Here is a 21,053-nt window from a genome sequence, read left to right on the forward strand (position 1 = left end):
CATAGCAATTGATTACGGAGACGAAGATACAAAATCTATTCCTTATCTCTCACACAATGAATTCAACAGGATGAGCCTTTAAATTATTGATCGCATAAACAGTCCAAATCAGTCTATAATTTATATGACAAGAACAAAAATTATAACAAAGTCTATGTTTTGTTTTTCCTGGTGACAACACAAGCCTTTGGAACAAAGCTCAGAAGAAAAAAGAAAAAAAAAAACTATCTGTACATTTAACAGATTTTATGCCGGGCTTTTATCCTCAAGAAGTTATGGTTAACATGAACAAGAACGTGCCAAAGCCTGCTACTTTAATTAAACAGTGTACATTTCTAACTGGTTTTGTTTGCTCTTCTGCGTATGTATTCCTCCAAGGTCCCCAAAGCTAGCAAACCTGAATACTTTTAAGACGTTCCTCTACAATATGTAATTGAAATTCCTTAAAATATTTAGAGTTCTAGGAGGGAATGTTCTGAGACCATGAATTACTCTAGTGTCATGGTAGCAACACCAGAGGCATGGCTGAGAGGGCACAGGAGTTTTTAAATTCCTATTCCTACATACTTATAATTTTGTATATATGCTGAAATTTTTTAGCATTAACTCCTAATTGTACCTTTGGAATACTGCTTTTCCCCTGCAGTTCCTAATTTAGTTCAGTATTATAACTCAAAAGCAGTTTTCTTCTAAAACTCCCATTTTGTCATGCCTGGAACGAAATGAAAATAGCTTCTTCTGCCTTTTTAAAGGAACAGAAGTTCGAAGAACCTCAGTTGGGTGTGAGCATTTGTGTACAGCTTGCATGCTGGTGCCCCAGCCCAGGAGCTTTTCCAGGCTGAGCTAGTACGTGCCTTGATCTAGACACGGATGCACAAGCGCCCACCTAACCAAGTAGGTGGACAGTCCTGCAGGGCTCAGCTCCTGCTCAGAGCCAAACACTTCACAGGATGCAACCTCCATTTACGTGCTGTTTAATTCAGAAGGCAGAACCTCCAGCATTCCTTCTCCTTCTATGTTTCTGAGAACAGGCCAGTACGCAGCTGTACAGAATTTAAATCTTCACTATTATTTCTCAGGCTTAAGGCTGATGAGACAAATCTTAAATACACGGAGTGAAAAGTAACCGCTTATCCCATATTTTCATATCCTGAAACAAAAGATCACTTTCTTTTTCAGACAGCTTAAAATCTCAGTTATTTGGGTCTAGATTTTTAGGTATTCAGGTGCTCAATTCCCATGCAGCCGCTTAATGAGGTATTCAAATAGGAGAGGCTTTCACTGCACTTGAAAGTCCATTCTGTACTTTCACTATTTTAATTGTTTTCCAAGCTTTACCTTTCCTTTAGCTCATTCGAGACTTTTCTTGCTTTTGTTTGTAGGTCTTCCAGGGCTTCCTGAGATGTCCCAGGGTCATTTCTTCTCTTCCCTGCAATTTGTTACTATGCATTTTACAGAATTATTGGGCAGACCTCTGCCCTTTATGGGTGACAATGCCAGCAGCGCTGACACATTGCAACAGGGTGTGGAGGCAAAGCCATGCTTTATATCTTGGGTGAACCGCTACCTATTTTGCAAAGAGATTCTTTGAAATACCATATCCACAGCAGAGAATGCTGCTGAATCGCTACCTTTCAATGAAGAGGAGTAAAATGAGAGAGAAAGGTATCAAAATAGAAGATAGTGTGCCAAATTAGCTAAATGTATGGGTTGGATTAATGGATATTAAAAAAAAAAAATCGGGAAAATTAATTGGCTGAGCAGATAGCCAAAGTGTGATTTTCTGCTAAAGTTTTTAAAGACATCTTTAAAAACAAAGATGCTATAATGCTATAAAGTAGCTTCACGTGTGTGTGTATATACATATATATATATGTATATACACACGTATGTATATACGTATATATATATGTATATGGCTAAGAGTGCTTGTAGAGCAAGAAGCCTTACTTTAGTACAGGCAATAGTGATTGAAGCTATTCTTAGATAAAGGGAATATGGTAAGAACAAACCTGTCCTGCTTCTTTAAAAAGAAAAAAAAAAGAAAGAAAGAAAAAAAAGAAAGACAGAAAAACATCCTCTCTAATCTGTTAGAATCCTCCGTGGCTGTCAGCGAGAGCAAGGAGAGAAAACCCAAATGACACAGATTATTTGGACTTCCAAAGGGTGTTTGACAAATTCCCCTCCAGAATGCCATCACGGGGAACGGAGAGAGGCGGAAGGCGCTGCGAGTCTTGGATCTGGAGGCGATAAAGCGAGTGAGAGCAGCAAGGCTTCCCGCAAACAAAGGCGATCCCCTCGCATGGCCCCGCAGCCGCGGAGGCCTCGGGTGCCCACCCCGAGGAGGTGCGGGAGGCCCGCGCCACCCACGGCCTCCCTCCCGCGCGGAGGCCGGGCTCTCCAGAGCAGAGGACCCGCGGGCTTACGCCGCTGCACCTAGCTCCATCTCTCCTGCCAAAGGGCCGCACGCTGCCGGGTAAGTCACCCAGCTGGTGCTGGCAGACCTCCACCCGCCAGGCCCTCGTGGGGTGCCGGGAGCCGTGCTGGGGTGGGAGCGCTCCGGAGCAGAGCGCCCGCGGAGGAACGCGTTACGAAGGCGGTGAGATTCAAAGCCCGAATTTCCATTCCCCGCGGTGGGTTTCACGCTGTTTGAGAATACTTTCTAAAGAGAGTGCACCGAAGAAATGCTCTGTATTCCAGCCATGATGCATTATCTGGATAAAAATGCATATCTGTATTCCACATCCCCCCCCTCCACAGGTCAAAGTAAGGTCAAAAGACTATACATTAGTATTTCTTTTTTCTCAGTAACCCATGGCACTTTTCAGTGCACTTAACAGTATCCATAACAACCACTATTCCTTGAGGATATTTTAATTACAGCATTCTTTGGGACTCTTGATTGTTTATTGTGACAAGACAAAGAACACTGGAAAAAAAGAGGTTCATTGAGAAACATGCTTCTGTCTAGGTTGAGGAAAAGGTTGCTTCACTCTGGTTATTTCTGATGCCACAAAATCCCCTTTAGGCATAGGATGGAAAAAAAAAAAAGGTATCTTAAAAAGTACAGTGCCTGTACCTAGTATTGCTCCCAGAAAAGTCATCATGTTGAACAAATGATGAGAGAGTTGAAGAAGCTGGAAGATGCTCTCATGCCAGATAAAGAGAGCAGAAGGGGAAAAAATAAAAGAGGAAACAGTGATAGCATTTTCTTACTAATATCGAATGAGATTCTTGCATCCTTAACCACAATCAGCATTATTTCAGAGGTACAATTACTGGAAAAAGTATTCTTAACGTGAATAAAAAAAAGAACTATATCACAACTAAATGCGAGTGAACAGCAGTGCAGACTGGGACATATATTTAAGGGGAAAAACTCTGAGGAGAGAATGAGAAACTGGTAATAAAAACACCAACTGGTAAATTAAATCAATTAGAAAAATATGAAAAGAAACGATCTGCTCAGTTTAAAAGGCTAGGCAGACGATTCTTCCTCCCCACCCCCATTACTGGCATCTGGTCTAGAGAATAAATGCAGCAATTGCTTTGGCAATGCAGGGTCTTGGTGTCCTTTCCCCAAATTAGGGAGGTAGGTAGAAAACCCCATCAACTTTAATCTGCTAATTCTGTATGTACAAACTAGAGACTGTACTCGTAGCACCGTAAGGAGCAAACCCATCAGAGTGACGACGGCACAGAAAATAAACAAGATACTCAAACACATACATGGAAATGATGAACACTGCTGAATGCATCTTTTGGGGATCATCTAGATTTTGAAGAACTTAAATCCAGATTTGAGATGACAAACCGAATTCACATCACTCATGGGGTCACTGGCAGCTGGGAGACCCAGCCATGTTTCCACAACTTCAGTATCGTGTCCCCTAGTCACTGAGGCATTAAGTGCAATCTGAAATTTTTAGGCTGTGATTGTGTTAGGAAAATTTGACACCCATCATGGCAGAGGACATGCAGAAAGGGCTCAGGAATTTAAAACAAACAAACAAACAAACAAACAAAAACAGACCAATATGTCCTCATGCCTCAATCATCAGTGTTAAAATCTCTTTAGGAGTATAATATACGATAGGATGCTTCGCAATCAAGAAAGATGAGTTGGGACTGATGTTAAGAATATCAATCCCCCATGTAAGAATCCAGAGTAAGAAATTTCAGAGGAGGAAGAGGTACACTGCAGAAATCTCAGGAAAAGGCCTTTCAAAGTGATCTGAGATCTGAGCTTTCCATTCTCCTCCAAGTTAATTACTTAACCTCCTAGAAAAAGCAGCAGAAAAAATTGCTTACACATGACCTACAAAGAGCAGGCAACACAAGAGTGAAAAAGCAAATCAGAGCCAAGAGAGCGCTTTTGCTTAGATGCTGGGCGATGGTGGTGGGAGAGACAGGGTTACAGTGTTTTTCCTGTGGGACCCCGATTTCCACACTGGACCTCTGGAGATCAATACAAGAAAGATAAAGAACAGACAGATGCCGAGTTTCCCTTTCAAAAACAGTTCAGACACCTTAGTTTACTCAGACCGCGTCGGAAAATGGGCATAATTCAACTCTCCTCTGCATACTCCTTCACATTTAGTTTATTTCCTTCTTCACACTCTGAGTTTTCTGTTCCTTATTCAACTACTGAATCTTACTCTCCTGCCTATGAGCAGACACAGCATTATATTTAAATTCCTGTTCTCGTTTGGTTTAGTATTTCAGCAAGGTACATGTCTTGTCTCCAGGCTGACAAGTGTGCTGAGGAGTGGCCATTGCCAAGGAACACGTCCCACATACTGAGTGATTTAAGGGAATTTGAAGAGGGAAAGCTATTTATGGAGAGAGAGAGAGAGAGGAGGGGGGAAATAAATAAAAAAGGAGACACCTTTCTTACGTTTCCCCTCTCTGTCAAAACTGCAAAACAAGCGCCAAAAGCCTTGCCTCGTGTTTTGTGTCAGCACTAATTACATCCCCGCGACGGGCCAGCTCGGCACGCTGCCTCCCCACCGCGAGGAACGCGGCGGGCAGACCCTCCTCTCCCCACGCTGGGAATGCCGCCCGGGGGGAGCACGCTGCTGTTTTGACAACCCCTTTCTTTGCCGTCTGGCAGAGCTCCATCTCATTTCAGCAAAGGCAGCGTGTCTGCGCTTCGCCCTGCCTTCGTCGCATCCCGCGTCCCCGTTGCCTTTCTCGTTCTCGGTAATCTCTCGGTTTCGGTTTGTCCCAGTGAAACAACGGAGATGGAAAAACATAACCGAGCGTGGAGGTGGTGTCTTTGCTGCCCCAGGTCTCACTGAAAACCAACAGAAAGTAGGCAGAGCGAGGGTCTCCTCCACACAAGCGCGAGTAGCAGATTCCGGCCCTTTGATAGTTGTCAATTTTGAGTAATCCTGGTGGGTCCATTTAAATCCTTGTTAAGGGCTCCCACATTCATTAAAAATAAATCCAGCAGTTATTTGACTGCGTAATTATTAGGGATAATTTGCAATTAAGCAATTGGCCTCTGATGAGGGGACAGATAATTGATCAGCCTGCTTTGGCATTTCAGAATGGGGTGGGGGTTAATTAAGTAAATCCAGGCAGCTAAATGTCTCCCTTCCCACTATATTTTCTCCCACCTTTAAATACAAACCAGACCTCATGCAGCTGTGCAGGCCATGGGAGTCTAAGCCTATTAAAGAAATCTTTTAATGACTGTAAAACTACCACTAATTGAAATAAAAATATTTACACACTATTTTCACATTGTGCAAATGGATCCAAAATAAGTCTTAATGCAATACATGGTGCACAAACTGCTCTGCCTGACAAGTGCAGCATTTAATTTGCACTAATTAGTCCAAAGTGGGGGCAGTGTGAAATTAACAGGATTCATTAATTCTGTGGCTTCTGTTTTATGTATTGTGTGCTTACATTTCACAACTATTGTGTTCTCTGCAACTCAACACCCCGCACTTCTGGGCAGAACTGCAGAATCTGACAAAAAGTCCACATCTCTCTGGGTGCACTCCGATTTGATTTTTGAATTTGCAACTTGTTTGTTGTTCACCTCAAAGCCAGTGGCTGATTTTGTATTGCATGGCTTCTTGCTTTGTCCTAATCTTGGTCTCAGCTTCTCCGTGACAAAATATTCTTCTGGGTGGCTCAGGTTGGGACGAGCATGAACAGAGCAGCAGGTGAAGTCACTCAAGAAGCAATTTTCAAACTACTTTCAAACTATGTTCTTTAAAAAAAAAAAGTAATAAATCCTCCGTATCGACTAAATCTGAAGTTTTCATGATGCTGTTCCAATATTTGCTCCCATAATGATATCAGGAGATGTTCATTAAAGATCTAATCCAGAGCCCCATGAAAGTCAACAGACAGACTTCCACTGTCTTCAGAAGGCATAAATATGCTGGCTTCTATTTAGGCTACAGAACACAGGACTCCACGAATCCTAGTATTGGCAAATTTGTCTTATAAAATAAATCAAATTAAGTGAACTGTGCTGAAAAGCATTATAAAATACATCAGATGTAGCTAAACATTAAATTCCTGCACGTTCAGGTGCAGCTACTATATTTACGTTGCTGGATGTATTCCCACTGTTGAACTTGGTCCATTGTTTCCTGGGATATAGGATAAATTTATAGGCCCAGAGCAGTATTGCGACGAGAATCGGGTGAAGCATAGCCATGAACCATGAACTTCATTTACTCGTTATCAACAGCGATGGGTACTGAGGTAATGACTGTGTGCTTCGTATTCCACAGGCCATGCTGTCTGCCTCTTGCACGGGTGCCTACCCACACAGACACCTCCCCGTTAGTCTCAGATACACAGCAAAAGATGCTCCGAGAATTTCCTGTCTCTTGCAAATGCAACAAAATAGGAAGAAATTGAGGTCAACTGTTTTCTGTACCTGAGCAGCAACGGACAAGGTATCTTGAAGCACAAAAGGGCAGCTCCTGTAGCTGGTGGGAGAAGGACAGGACAGAGCTGGCAGGAAGGACGCATGGATTGGGCCATACAGAGTCTGAGGCAGTAAGCAGACTCTTAGCACTTTATGTTTGGTGTGTGCCAAGAAGGCAGCACGGACAGACATCCAGCCACTCGAGGAGACAGAAGGACATCAGCAAGGGTAAGTGGTGAGTGAACATTCCACCCTGGGAGCTCGCTCAGCTGGGGTTCTGGGAGGAATGGGAGGGAAGTGGCTACCTGAGCCCCCTCCCAAAACGTGGCAGTCAGTAGGAAGAGTTCCCTTTGAGTGACATTCAAGGGACAACAAAAGGGAAGGGAGGTATTTTTATCGATATACGCATGATGAGAACTAACGTACTTCACAGGATCTAAAGTAGCTTGCTAACGTTTGCAAGAAACAGCTGGGGCAGAAAGCAGTTAAGGCTCTGTAGGGTGCATGGGTTCTGGAGAGAACAAAAAGCCTGTCTGAAACAGCCACTTTGAGGGCAGTTTTCATCACCTGCTTAGGTCTTCTGTGTTGTTTTTTTTTTTCAGTATAAAACCAGCGAGTATTTTGGTCAGCACCTAAAGTAAGGAGTGGGAGTAACAGGCCTATTCCGTCCCTCGGGGAGACAAGCTAACCTCAGGCTGGTCCCGTGTTGTAGCCCCGAATACGGCCACATTGATGACCCAGCTGCGAGTAACAGGGACGAACCAAATGTGCGCACATAGCTTCATTGTTAGCAAGTGTTTCATTGAAACAAAGCCATCATTTAAAAAGACAGAAAACGGCTCATACACGAGTCCTGCATTTAGCAGGATTTCCTGATTGGCTGTGCATCTTTAGATGACTTATTCGTGTCAGTGTGCTTCAGGACACATCTGGGGCACGCAATGTCATCAAGAAGTGCTATTTGATTACGGTGCAGTACTTTGGGTGGCTTTTAGAAAGCAATAGATTACAGCATTTCCATGTACCGTGCATAACATCTCTACGCCACTTAGCAAGTACGAGGCCAAAACGAACACTCTAACCTTGAAAATACACGATGAAAGTGCTGCCTGGCGGACTGATATATATAACCACAAAGTTTAGCAATCTTGCAAACTCTGGTTCCCTGGCCTGAGCAATGGGTTCTAACATGCAAGGCAGCTGCCATTGTGTGGTGCATAAACGATGCTACATCTTCAAGAGTACTTTGCCTACTTAGCGTAGGAAAGGCACTTAAAAGAAAAAAAAACATGGCCTTTGGCAAGAAGCAGACTTCTTTCAGCATAATTTTAAGCCTGTTCTTAAAGTTACAGTCAGGCAAATGTCCCTATAGGTGAACAGCATGGTACTGAAATATCCTGAGTCAAAGCTGGGTTAATAGAGAAACAAGTGGGACGGGTCTAGAAGTCTTGAACTTTGTTGCTGTGATCAACTATTAATTTCTGCTCTATTCAGAAGATAAAGTTAGGCTGGCATGTTGATTATTTCAACTCCAATTTCTATGCTCCTTGAAATAAATTTTCCTGACATGGTTAGGAAATACAGCTGCCAGTATCTTCTAAGTGTAAGGAGGTATAAACTCTAGGCATTGTGTTATGTAAGAAAGCTACAGTGTGAACTGTTTACCGTGGAAAATGAGAGTAGCATTTGTTTTTATTCTTTTACCCATAAATAATAGAATAAAAGGTTTGCTCATATCATCTGTGTTCTAAAGTCACTTTTTGTGAAGTGACACAACAGCTGTTGACTCCAAAGAGCTGTTTCTGTGGTGATCAGAAACACAAATGGCCTGTACTGAAACAGTTTTGATACCTTTAAAATGAGCTACATGATCAAGGGATATCGGGTTAGTTTTAATATATGTAAACTCAGACACATTCGTGCACTATTCTGATTCTATTTAAATCTGGAAAAAAAAAATAGATGTCTCTTGGATTTTAACTACATGATAACTTGGTACTTTAGGTGCCCCTCTACCTTTTCAAGTGCATTTCTTCATCTGAAGAAGCGTCTGCTTTAAAGAGGACCTCTTTTATCTGGATATCCAAGTGCACATTTTATGGGCAGCAGGCTGTTATTGTTATATCCGTGCACGTACCTACGTGTGCCTGTGCAGCTGACTGCTAGCAGTACAGAGCTGCTCTCGTTTAAGGGCCTACTTGAGACGCAGACGTGAGGAAAGGGGTGTATTAAAATCTGGTATTAGTAGGGGGGATGTTTGTAATTCCACACTATCCCGGTCTAATAGGAAGCTTCTAAAATCGCGCTCGCTGTCCTGGAAAGGATTTGCACAGCTCTAATAGAAATGCTAGACTAAGATGGATGGGTCTGGGAGTGTCACATGGCCTTCCCGAGCATAAGTTATGTTACTAAATCAGCATATTGATCTGGGAACACAGCGTCCCGGAATCCTGAAAATGTCAGGCACAGCCTTAGCGCTTCACTTCTTTAAAATCAGATTAATTTAGCCAGCTTACTCTGGTGGAAGAAATTACGATGTCGGATATATGCAAGCAGCAAAGGCATTGGGCACTCCACAGCCCACTGCCTTTAACCCGTTCAAAAGGGGACCCCCAAAAGGAAGCGGTTGGGTCAAGGCCTAATTCTCCCTTGGTGGAGATGCCACAGGTGATTGCATCTTTGCTTATGCAAAATCAGGCCTCCCAGGGCCCCGCGACTCTCCGCGGATCTTTGGGGATTCCGACCCTGAAGCTCTGTCAACGGGGTTGAGAGGTAAGATTATATGATTATGTGTGACGATACTAATCCATCTACCTCACCCATGGGGCACATTTGAGATTAAAGGCTCATACAGTACATGCCCTTGCACTGTGATCTCTGGTTCGGTATGTATGTTTAATCAAATATGTTAATCCACAGGCATATGGCTGTGGCTGCAGAATGTGGTGTGAACAGGGCGCTTTTAGCAAGCAGGACCCATCAGCATGAATACGTTTGCAGGTATTAGCCATGTATATTTGGTCAGTAGTTAGACATTAGGACAAATTGCTTCTGGGGAAAAAAGGACCATCTGAGAAAATGTATTACAAAGTGGACATTTTTTTCTTTCCTGACAAAATGCGTAAGGCGAGCGTACTTTGTACATAAGGAAAAAGAGTAACTGGAAAGTTTCAAAGCCTTTATATTTGAAGGAAACTGATCTATGCTCTTGACTAGACAAAACACATCCTCCCCTGATCCCACAAAAGATCACGCCTCGCTTCAATTCCCAGCCACTGGGGCCATGTGAAGCTCATGACGCCCTACGAGGCACGGCCTCCAGCCTTGCCCTGTCCCACCACGTGGGAGAAGTGGGGCAGGACATGGGCAGCTCTGGTGCTGAGCGGCCCCAAGGAGCACGGCCCAGCTCCCAGGCAAGGGAGGAGGTCACTAGGGCAAAATCAGATGCAGAACAACCTCCCGCAGCTCCTCACGAAGGCACACACCTCCTGCTGACCTACAGGCTCCTCTGGTCAATGCTGTTATAGACACCCGCTTCCAGGCTGTGCTACCCTCAAGCTGAGCACCCCTGTTCTACGCTGAAAACCTCACTACAGCTAAAAAGGTAGGCTTCCAACTAGTCACTCCACGCTGGTGCAGGAACATTTTAACTAGTCATTTTTCCCTAGAAGTCAGGAATCGATGCGGAGATCGGAGGGTCACCAATACAGAGGCAGATACGTCCGGAAGCTGCAGCCAGAGAGAGAGGCAACAGGACCTTGTCTGACCCGTACCCTTCGGGGAGGAGGTGGGCCGCTGTTATCCGCTGCAAGAGGAAAATGCACAGCCACTACCTGCCGGCAGCGCGAGCTGGCAAAAGGTGGAAAAGAGCTGAATATGTTATCAGGACGACTACGGTTTCTTCACTAGATTTCAGCAGAGCAAAGCTGTACAAAGACAGCTTGGCAGCTTCCCTGCCCTGCTTCTCTAAAGCAACGATGAAATATAACCACCCAAATTTCCTCACTCGCGTAAACGGGAGGATTCATATTGTTCGTGTTTGAAATAGGATTATGCAAAGGAGAGCTGAATTGTAGGCTGTTTGATGGGGAAAGGGGAACAGCAGTTGTTGGTCCCAGTAGGACCCAAACTCCTTCAAAATAATATAGCAAAAGGTGATGATGTTTTCTCTGGAAAACATTATACATGGCAAAATTGTATTTAGCCTTTGCAGAAACTGAGCAAGAGGGAATACAGATCCTAGGAACCTATTAGGCTCAGTAGAGGGAGTGGGTAGCAGGCAATAAAGAACGGCATCATGTGTAGCACAAATACCTGTGCCCATTGCAGCTAACATGAACAACTCCCTCACATGACAGACATCGCTTTTCATTTGTCCCTCTTGCCCCGCAGAAAATCCTCGTGGCTTTGCTAAAAATAGACAGCCTTGACTGCACCAACACCCAGCCTTCGTTTCAGCTCTCTGCTTCATATTTCTCATCGAAGCAGCAGTGGTACAGGATGTGATCTGGGACCCTGACACTTATTTCCTCTCCTTTACCCGCATGGGGAAGTGACCCACAAGCCCCACTGCCTCTGCTCGACTTCGTGACGTTTCCTCATGTCTGCCCTCAGCTGCGGGAAGGCGATTACCTCCGAGAGGCTTCATCTCCACTGTCAGGAACGTTCTCAGTTCTGGCTGCTCAGGCACACAAAGATGTTCAAGAATATCATTAAATCAGAGCTAATCAGATGGCTCCCTGTTCATCTCGAGATACTGTTCAGACTTCTTCATTTAAAACCCTGCATAGATTTGGCTTAATCTGCTTCACAATTCTTCCCTTTCTGATTCCTCCACTTATCTAATATCACTTTGTCATTTCCCATGCCCTTCCGACACAGCCTTCCTGCAAGTTTTCACCTCATCTCACCATTGATTTTCAAGCCTTGTCTGAGGATGCATTCCTTTTCTCCTCTGTGTCTTAATTTCTCTCCTTGAAAAGCAAGATCTATTTCAGCTCTGCTGCCTCTATCGAGACAGGGAACAAGGCAAGCATGCTACAGTCACACTTGTGTCCTAGCCAAAGAGGGCATTGCTTCCAGGATAAATTGAGATGCTGCAATACCATCGTTCTCTCCTGAAGCTTTATATGCTCCTCAGGGGGTCTTGTGCTGGACCCTTTGCAGGAGCTGGGATTTTACAAATTGCAAGGGGCTTGCTTTTGCTGCTGCACTGCTTAGGTCTCATGTTGCATATGATGAATCATTACCATTCCTCATTCACGATTATCTTCCCTCCTATATTGCATAAAATAAGCTGGCATCACCATAAAATATGAAATCCCCGGGACTGTATTTAGTATTTCTTATTTTTACACCCTTTCCTCCACACACAGTCTCACACTGAACCTCCCTTGTAGGCAGTCACAGATCTCTATCATCTGAGGATCAGAGCACTATGCATCCATCGAGAAGTGTAAAATATTCACAGGAAGATACTACAAGAGGAGGAAGAGGTCCAGCATGCACAACATGTGTCAGAGGAACAGATGTACATAGAAAATAAACTTCTGCAGACCGCAATAAAATTTTGCTCCATGAAAAGGACTGTGCATGTTTCCATGGCTGTCATAGATTTCATGGAACCAGGGAAATCCACCCATTTTCAGAAATCCCATGAAATTTACCTTTTTCACCTGAATCCACGTAAAATCAGAATTTTTCCATTAGAGCCCCCATAACATTGGCATATTTCCTTAGAAGACCCCATGAAATTATACAGAATATTGCAGTTTATTTTAGGCCAGTCTCTCATTGCACACCTCAAAATGACAACCTTGGCTATTGGACTTTTGCAGTTCTCTCTTTCAGAAAACAAGATTATGCAAAAATATAATAGGAATGAAAATACTTTTCTTCAGGAGAGAAACTAAAAACCCTCATAAGCATATTATAATTAGCACAGAAAGTTTTGATTTATATACAGTGAACTATTACTCGTTTAAGAGTAGTCTCAATTGAACATTCTTCATCTGACTACTGAAAAATTGACATTACAGAAATTGTCATGAATGAAAACGTACAGAAGTTTGTAATGAGGCTCTCTACTTCACTTCCTTCTTCTTTTTTTTTTTTTTCTTTAGAAAAACAGATAAGAGATGAAGTTTTCAACCTGGTACCTGAGCAGCAGTGAAGAACTGCGAAAGAGGAAGTGCCACCACAAACAACAACTTGGGGAGATAAATGACAATGTGATCAGTTTATTCTCTAAACATACTATTTGTTAAAATTAATTCTCAGATCTATCAAAGAGGAGCAGGCGCCGTGACACAAGTATTCATTAACCTCCCACAGTGACTGTTGAGTCATCTGTTCTAGTTGAAAAAAATAAAATAAGAATAAAAATCAATGTACCAACTCAAATCCTGCCCTGGTCAGCAGACATCCCAAATCACAGCCCACCACAGGTCCCGTTATTGCAGTTCTTAGTTTTATTCCAGGCTCTCATACTTCAGCAAGACTGTTGTCCAGATAGGAATGAGAAATTGAGATTCTTTTCCTAGTCTCCAGTTAAGCCTCAATCCCGAAGCAACAAGACCATTGATGACAGCAGGATTAAACCCAGGCAGGTGACCTAAACTCGTTGATCTTGTGAAAGGCAAAAATAATAAATTAAGGAGAGTTGGTAGTGCCTCTGAGAACTGCCAAAGGACACAGACGCCAATGCAGACAAGGAACAGAATATGTAGCAGCAGGAAGATAATGGCCTAAAAAGAACAGATTAAAATGCCCTTAAATAAATTAGAGGTCTTCGAATTGCCTGGGCACAATGAATTTCAACCCAGGATTCTTAAATAGCCACTTACGCAATCTCCGAATCTGGACAGTCACCTCTGAGCACACAAGAAGAGAAGATGAGGTGCCAGAAGGCTGGAAAAGAGCAAACATAATACCTTGCTCTGCAGAGGGGGTAAAGCAGAGCTAAGGAGTTGCCAGCCAGTCAGTTTGTCTTCAATCCTCAGAAAAACACCAGAACAAGTAATCAAACTATTTGTTAGCGCCTAGAAGATAACATTGAAATGAATAGCTGCTAGTATGGATTTGTAGAGAATAAATCCTGTCAAATCAATTTAATTTCCTTCTGCCATAGGGCAACAGGCCTTGTGAACAGAAGCAAAGCAAGGGATGTCACGTTTCTTGATTTAGTAAAGCTTTTGGTGCTGTCTCACATGTCACTCTCACATGCACACCAACAAAACACAGTCACGATGAAATGGTTGTGAGACAGACACAAAGCGGTTGGACACGCAGAGAAAGTTATCATTTGCCCACAGTGAAAGCAAGCCTCCTGGGGGAAGATGGCAAAACTTAGCTGTGGATATGATTCTCTTCGGTATTTTCACAAGTCATCTAGCCACGAAACAGCACAATTACTGTGCTTACAGTCTACACAAGTGGGGTGCTAAGGACAACGCAACTAAGGAGGCTCACAGTTTGCAAAGATGTTGACAAATTACAGTGGTGTCAAGAACTGGTCGAAATTAAATGAGGGAACGAGAGGTGAAGAGTGCAAGGTAGAGATGGACTCATTGGAGAGTGCTAGAAGAAAACCAGTTGAAGTGACCAGAGGTCCACAAAATGTGCCCAGGAGAAAAGATTTTGAAAGGTTGAGGTCTTTAGAGAAAAGAGTTCTTGGGAGGGCAACGTTAAGACTTTAATTGTGTAAAGGGGTGTCACATCCAGGGTTCTTGCTTATTAGAAAGCCCAAGCAATAACGGGTTTAACTTGCACCAAGACAAATGCAAGTCAGACGCAAGGGTTTAACTTGCACCAAGACAAATGCAAGTCAGACGCAAGGAAAAACAACTACAACAGTTAACACATGAATAGGACCTGGGAGAGCTATGGAGTCTCTATCACCAGATGTTCTTAAGAACAGCCTAAAAAAAAAAAAAAGTCTGCCAGGAATGCCACGAGTATAACTAACCCTGCAGGAGGGAGATAATTTCTTGATGCTCCTTCTAGCCCTGTCTGTCTAAATGCCAAATGTCCTCCTATGTTTTAAGGCCTCGAACCACCAGAGCATATAAACATACAAGTAATCCTATTGACTTCAAAGCAAGTACACATGGGATTTAGGCATGCATTTAGTAATTTGCCAGATCAGCTCCTACATGCCTAGAATTTCCAGCTTAACCAAAGGAAGCATCTTGCAAGAGTGACTGCGTTTGTTTAAACTCCCCTAGATATAGATCAGCGTTATATTTAAAGTGTGGTTTCCTGGATTTCAGCGGCAGTGTATAGAAGGAGAGCATTGCAGATCTGCGCTACAGCCTTCCAAACAATTGGTCATTAGCATGAACCTTATAAAGCAGTGTCTGTATTCACCGAAGCTGGCCTGGGGGCAGGGAGGGAAGTCCGAAGGAGGAAATAACATTTTTAAAATGGCAGTATTTTCTACTCACATGAGCGCATTTTTTAGCTTTTATTTTTTGGAAACCAGGCTGCATACAGACAGTTTCAATACGTAGACACTATAACGTTGAGGACGCTAGATTATAAACATGTACAGAAAAGTGAAAGGCTTCCTCTAACTGTCTCCCACACCTCCTTCCATATGTTATCACCAAATGTTTTGTTGTATGCTGACTTTCATTAGATATCATTGGAACCAACAGTTACTTAGCACACAATTCAGTAGAGTTTGCTATAGATTATTAACCATCTTCCTCCTCTATCTCTAACACATTTCTACCATGCCTTTTTGAGGAAAAAATAAATCTCAGGTCCAAATATCATAAATTACCATTTCACGGTGAAGGAGAAAGGTGGGTTTATGCTACTTTTGTTTGACCGTTGCATTGCAGTTGAGGCTGGTGCATGTGTTACAGAAGACTGAAGGATACTTTGGTATGCCAGTAGCCTCAAGAAGTAGCTGAGCAGGAAAAACACATTAGACTCCGAGCCTTTCCTTGCCCTAGCTACGTAGGAGCTGTTGCCATTTATTTTGTCACTGATTTACGCAATAAATCCTTCTATAAAGATAAGGGGCACGTATTATAAGCACCTAAAATCATATATACTTCCATCTTTCTCAGAGCTGAAAAGAAATTACATCCCCTGGCAACAACACATCCCTTCCTCAGCAAACACCTGATTAAAGACAGGGCATTTTTTGGAGCTCTGGAGCTCTGTGCAAACCAGCTCTGTTGGGACTATCAAGGGGTGTGGACTTCAGAGAACAGGATCCTATAAATACATATATACACAAACACAAGGAATAGCTCCAACACTACCTCCCGTCAGCAGGCTGAGCTCTTGAGTGCTGTTAGCACAATGAACATCAGCCAAAGCGCAGCTCCAGATTTGTAAGGGTATCCCATAGCCAGAACCCACGTCATCTAAGATCATGAAGGGAAAACATAAAATCTGGAACCGCACCTGAAAACAGACAGGCAGCCACCAAGGTTACTGGAACACTGCTCTCAGGCTTACTGAAAGCCCCATTAAAAATAAAAAAATAAAAAAAAAATCAATGCGTTTCTGAAGTTTTCTTCAGGCACCGGTCAGCACAAGTTTCCCAGGAAACCATGAATTCCCACAAAGGTGGGAAGAGGCTCGACCGCAGCGAACAACAGGCTGATCCGGGCTCCAGCAGAGAGCAAAGGGAGCGGAAAGCGAGGAGAAGCCCCTGCCTGTGCCTGGCTCCGTGGGGTCCCGCGCTCTCCACCCTGTCCTTCTACCTGGGCTACCAGCAGCTGCTGCTTGGCTTCCCGCTCCCCAGTGGGGATAAAAACCCCTCCAATTCTCTTCTGTCACACAAAGTGCTTCAAGGCCACCTGAAAACATTGCCTGCAAGACCAGCAGCCGCAAGAAGAAAGCCTTCTGCCTCTCACCTCTTCCTTTAAGAGAGCTAACAAAACGCCTGAAGTCAACAGCCTGCTTTGTGCTCACGACCTGACACAAGAATCCTTTGTTTGCTTCTACAAATGATTAATTTCAAGGCATTTAAGGGTTTGCTATCCGTTTTGGAGCAGAGTACTTTTAACATATTTTATTATTATCACGTATAGCCAAGATGCAGAAACAGAACAGCCCACAGAGCTATCATTTAAACCCAGCGATACTTCGCATTTCACACAGCTCATACAATCTCCTGACCTACCAATTCAAATAATGTTTAAAAGCCTGAATGGCAAGAGGCTGTCTGCTCATGGCTGCTGATACGTAAAGTCCCTGTATAAATCACAATATCACAGAAGTCACGAAAACTGTGAATTTTGGTGTCAGCTGTGAAAATATTCCATCTGGTTTCTGTCTTGGAGAAAAAAAAACTGTTTAAAATCTGTCCAAGTACAGGAAGTTTATTTTTGCTTCATCAGTGCAGCAGAAATAAGCAGTGTAAGACCAGTGAATAGTGCCTCAGAGCCCTGCTATTGCTCCAGGTGCTTGCGATGATGCCAAAGAGCATTTCAGGTTTCCTTCAGACGTCCAACTGCACCACTCTTTAATTTCATGCCCTTATTACAGGCTGAGCAACCCACCAAATGACTTTGCAGTAGTTTCTCTTGTGAATGTAACAAAAGTAACAACTGGCCCCATATCATCAATTATCTTAAGCTGACTTTGATTACCTATTGGGGAAGAGGATGGCACATCTACATCTACAAAACCATTTACTTCCCTCACCCGCGAGGTCCATACTAGCAGTAAGTCACCAGCAGAGCCAGTCAATCCACCTGAAGCTCTGCTCGCAGATTTAGGAACTGAGGCTGCCAGCTTCAGAAGGCTGGGGCCCCAACTCTTTTTATGGAGCTCTTGACAGGGACTGATTTTATGCTTTCACTTTATTTCTCTTTTTCATTTAGGTCATTTATCTATTTAATGGAAACTGTATAGAAAAATTATGATAAAAAATTACACGAGAGATATATTACTTTTTAAATCACTATCATTACCCCATCCCAGCCAATGTGACATTCGGGAAAGAGCCCGATATTCATTTTATTTATACTTTTGTCACCTCCCTGAGATTCCCAACAGCTGGAATCTCTAAACTCGATCAGTCAGCCCTAATATAAAAAGAGACCATGAAGCCAACATGAGAAGGAAAAAAAATGTGCTGCAAGAGAAATTCAAGATTTTTGAGGACTCGGCTTCTCGCAGGTGTTGAAAAGAGATTCAAAGCAATTTTCAAAGGGGCTTTAAAAAGACCAGTGCCTGACAGGACTGGGCTTGCTTACCCCCTCTCATTTTTCTGGAACTCCTCTCGGCTGAAGCCTCCCTTCCTCCAGCCCCAGCCGGGGCTGTAGGGGCGCGATGGGCTGGCGGGGGCCTTTCACAGCTCCTGGGACGGCGGTCTGGAGAAACAGCTTCACAGCCCTTCTAAACCAAACACCTGGGAGACGACTGTTTGTAGTCGCAATGATTTAACAGTTTAATGAAAAATGGAATGACCTGAGCGAGCCTTGGCCCATCCCAGCTTCCCGTATCACAGCGAGCCCTTTAAAACGGAGCAAAAACTCCCCGTTCTTCAGTCGGAAAGGCCTCCCGCAGGAAAAGCTCGTTTTTACACAGGTTTTAATCCACGGGCAGAGGTGCTGCTACTGCAGCTTGCTACAGCAGATAACTCTCCTGTTTCCAATCCTCCTTTATCTGGCTCGCGTTTTCCACACCTCCACCCGCTCCGGCGGGTGCTTTGTTCTCCAGACGATTGTTTTTGCAGAGGGCGAAGAGACGCTGGAGCAGGCAGGAGGCATCTTCCACGCTCGCTTTTCTTTCCCAGGTGGCTCCCACTTTTTTCCTCTCCCCACTGCACTTTGTGTGCAGGGGGAACGAGGCTAAAGAGGCCTTTAAAACGTAGCAGGGAACTGCCATGGTGATTTCAAGATGGAGCACGCAATTGCTATTTTTGATTGTGTTAACCCAGCCGTAATTATGTAATTATCCACAAAAATTTAGTCAGAGTTTTGCATATCTAAATCATTAACTTTAACAATTGACAGGCTGCTTTGATTAGTATTTTCACAGACTAGCATAGCATACATTTGTCAGCTTTCCTATGATTACTTGTAATTTGGAATTTGTTTATGCAAAATGTTTTTATTGCTTGTTTGGGGGGGAGGGAAAAAAAGGAGGGCAGAGCAGACATGTTTATCCTGTCAGGAGAATCCTACAGAACTTACCAGGGTTGCTGCAAATGTATTTTTGCTGTGCGTTAACGGCATTAATTTGATGAACCGATACAGAAAACATTGGCTTGTGTTTGTTAATGGGAACAAGAACTGTGGGTGAGCACCACTTGCCACACAATCTCTTTGATTTTTACATCAAAATTTAGGTAAATGAATTCAGAAGCACCTAGCACTTTATGTAACACCATATTTTACGTCTATTGCTTTCCAAAAACAATACTGATGCACCGTGCAATCAGTGTAAACATTTTAAAACACTGCTTGTGTCAAATACAATAACGCCAGCTCAGCCTTTTCATTCAACATGGTAATCGATACCATAATTTAAGATGCAGTTTATTAAGCCAAGCAATAATAAATGAGTCCATCCTGCACCTGCTAGCAGATCTCTTTCTGCGCTAAGCTCTCTGAAAGACAAATCTGAAAGCTACACAGTTCTTTCTTCACAAGGCAAATCCTCATGCAGCAGAACTGTGTTGACATGAGGTCCTGCAATGACTCTCCCATCCCGTGCTGTGGAGACTGGAGATTCCCAAGCTATGGAGGTGAAGGGCCTGAAAGGTTTCGCTTTCTTGCTCTGCTTCCCAAGTATAGACCACACAGACAAAATGCATCTTAAAACAACACGTGCACTACCTCTAGACATTTTTGTTGGATCAGTGTCGCCATTTTTCTGTGGCTGGTGGGCACAGCTCTTTTGCTGGTTGCTGGGGAATCCAGGTAAGATCAGTTCGTGCCTTGCACCACCACTACTTCTTCCAAGCCTTGCAGCACTAATAGTCTTTGTGTCATCCTCCATTGTACAAGCCATTAAAAAATTGGGTGAACTCACCGCTTTTTGTGAAAATGCTCCAGTCCAGCAGCCTCCGCCTGACTAGTTCATCACCATTCACGCTTCTGCGCGGAGCAAGGGAAGCATGCCTTGACTCGAAATCCAATGACAGATTGTGATTTATGATTTCATCTGCCCCACGGTAGTTGCAGTGTGATAACTGTGGTTAAAACTTGCCCATTTCCTAGATGATCATCGGGCCTCCCTGTGATGGGCACTGTATAAATGCAGGCAATGAAAATCCCATGTATGCCTAATAACCTTACCTAGCTAGGCTTTAGTCTTCTCCATCAAAAGAGGAGTTCTGCTTCAGAGGCTCATTAACAATTAATGTGAAAGACAGATAGATAAGATTTTTGTTTTTTTTTTTTAACCTAAATCCTTTCCTATATATATAAATAAATGCCATGCTCTCATTAGTAGATTATCTGAGCCCCATCACTCAGCACTCTCTGCTCAGGTATCTGATGCTTGGCTTTAAAATCTTGCTTCCTAGGTGTAGCTGACTGCTGGCATATTCACTGCATCAGCTCTCCGAAGGTTGGCTCGCTGCTTGGAATTCATGGGGAGCAGCCCCGTCTGTCTTTGTAGGAATTTTGGCTGCATGACTGAGTACATGAAAATCAGGGAAGCCAGAAGAAAAGAATGATCTGTTACCTGAGTTTCTTTTGCCATTTGAAATCCACTGGAAGAGAGGCATCTTTGTAGCACAAGCTGTTGGCAACTCCTCTCTCCAGAGCATATCATCAGTCCCAAGCTTGCAGTCTTTTATTCTTTTAATTTTAATTGGTAGCTTCTGCCTAGGAACCAGTTGGGAATTGAATTGCCTGTGTGTTCCCCATGCTCCGGAGCAATTGCCTGTATATTCCGTGTGCCTCCGAGCAGTTGCCAGCCCGCTCCTCGTGCTTCCCAGTAAATGCCAGTAATCTGTGCGCTGGTGTGTAAAACTTACAGTACTTGATTACGTCAGGAAAGAGAACAGCACAAAATACAGTGCGTGCTGCTATTTTCGCATTAGCTTAGTGTATGTGCTGTTACCCAGCCTTCAGCCACAGCACTGTGAGAGCAGCTCAGCTGGGGTGAGGGATGAGAGGCACCTTTCGAGGCCCTGGACTTGCACCAGTTTATTGCACCCCTGTCTACACCTCGC

At 43.6% G+C, this 21,053-nt stretch overlaps 1 protein-coding gene and 1 long non-coding RNA gene across 9 annotated transcripts in view; one reads left to right on the plus strand and one right to left on the minus strand.

Moving 5' to 3' along the window:
- Positions 1–21,053, minus strand: part of CXXC4 (CXXC finger protein 4) — a 155,165-nt gene that overhangs the window by 76,169 nt on the left and 57,943 nt on the right. The gene's annotated exons all lie outside the window — the stretch shown is intronic.
- LOC125183073 (uncharacterized) lies at positions 1,949–14,695 on the plus strand. Of its 3 annotated transcripts, none has more exons than XR_007164158.2 (3): positions 1,975–2,476; positions 6,759–7,126; positions 13,021–14,695. It is a non-coding gene; the product is annotated as an uncharacterized lncRNA (long non-coding RNA). The 3 variants fall into 3 exon arrangements; XR_010831580.1 differs by lacking the exon at positions 13,021–14,695 and adding an exon at positions 7,501–9,401; XR_007164157.2 differs by lacking the exon at positions 6,759–7,126 and having other exon boundaries at positions 1,949–2,476.

The sequence above is a fragment of the Anser cygnoides genome, chromosome 4, assembly GCF_040182565.1.
Source record: "Anser cygnoides isolate HZ-2024a breed goose chromosome 4, Taihu_goose_T2T_genome, whole genome shotgun sequence".
In the NCBI taxonomy this organism is placed as follows: Eukaryota; Metazoa; Chordata; class Aves; order Anseriformes; family Anatidae; genus Anser; species Anser cygnoides.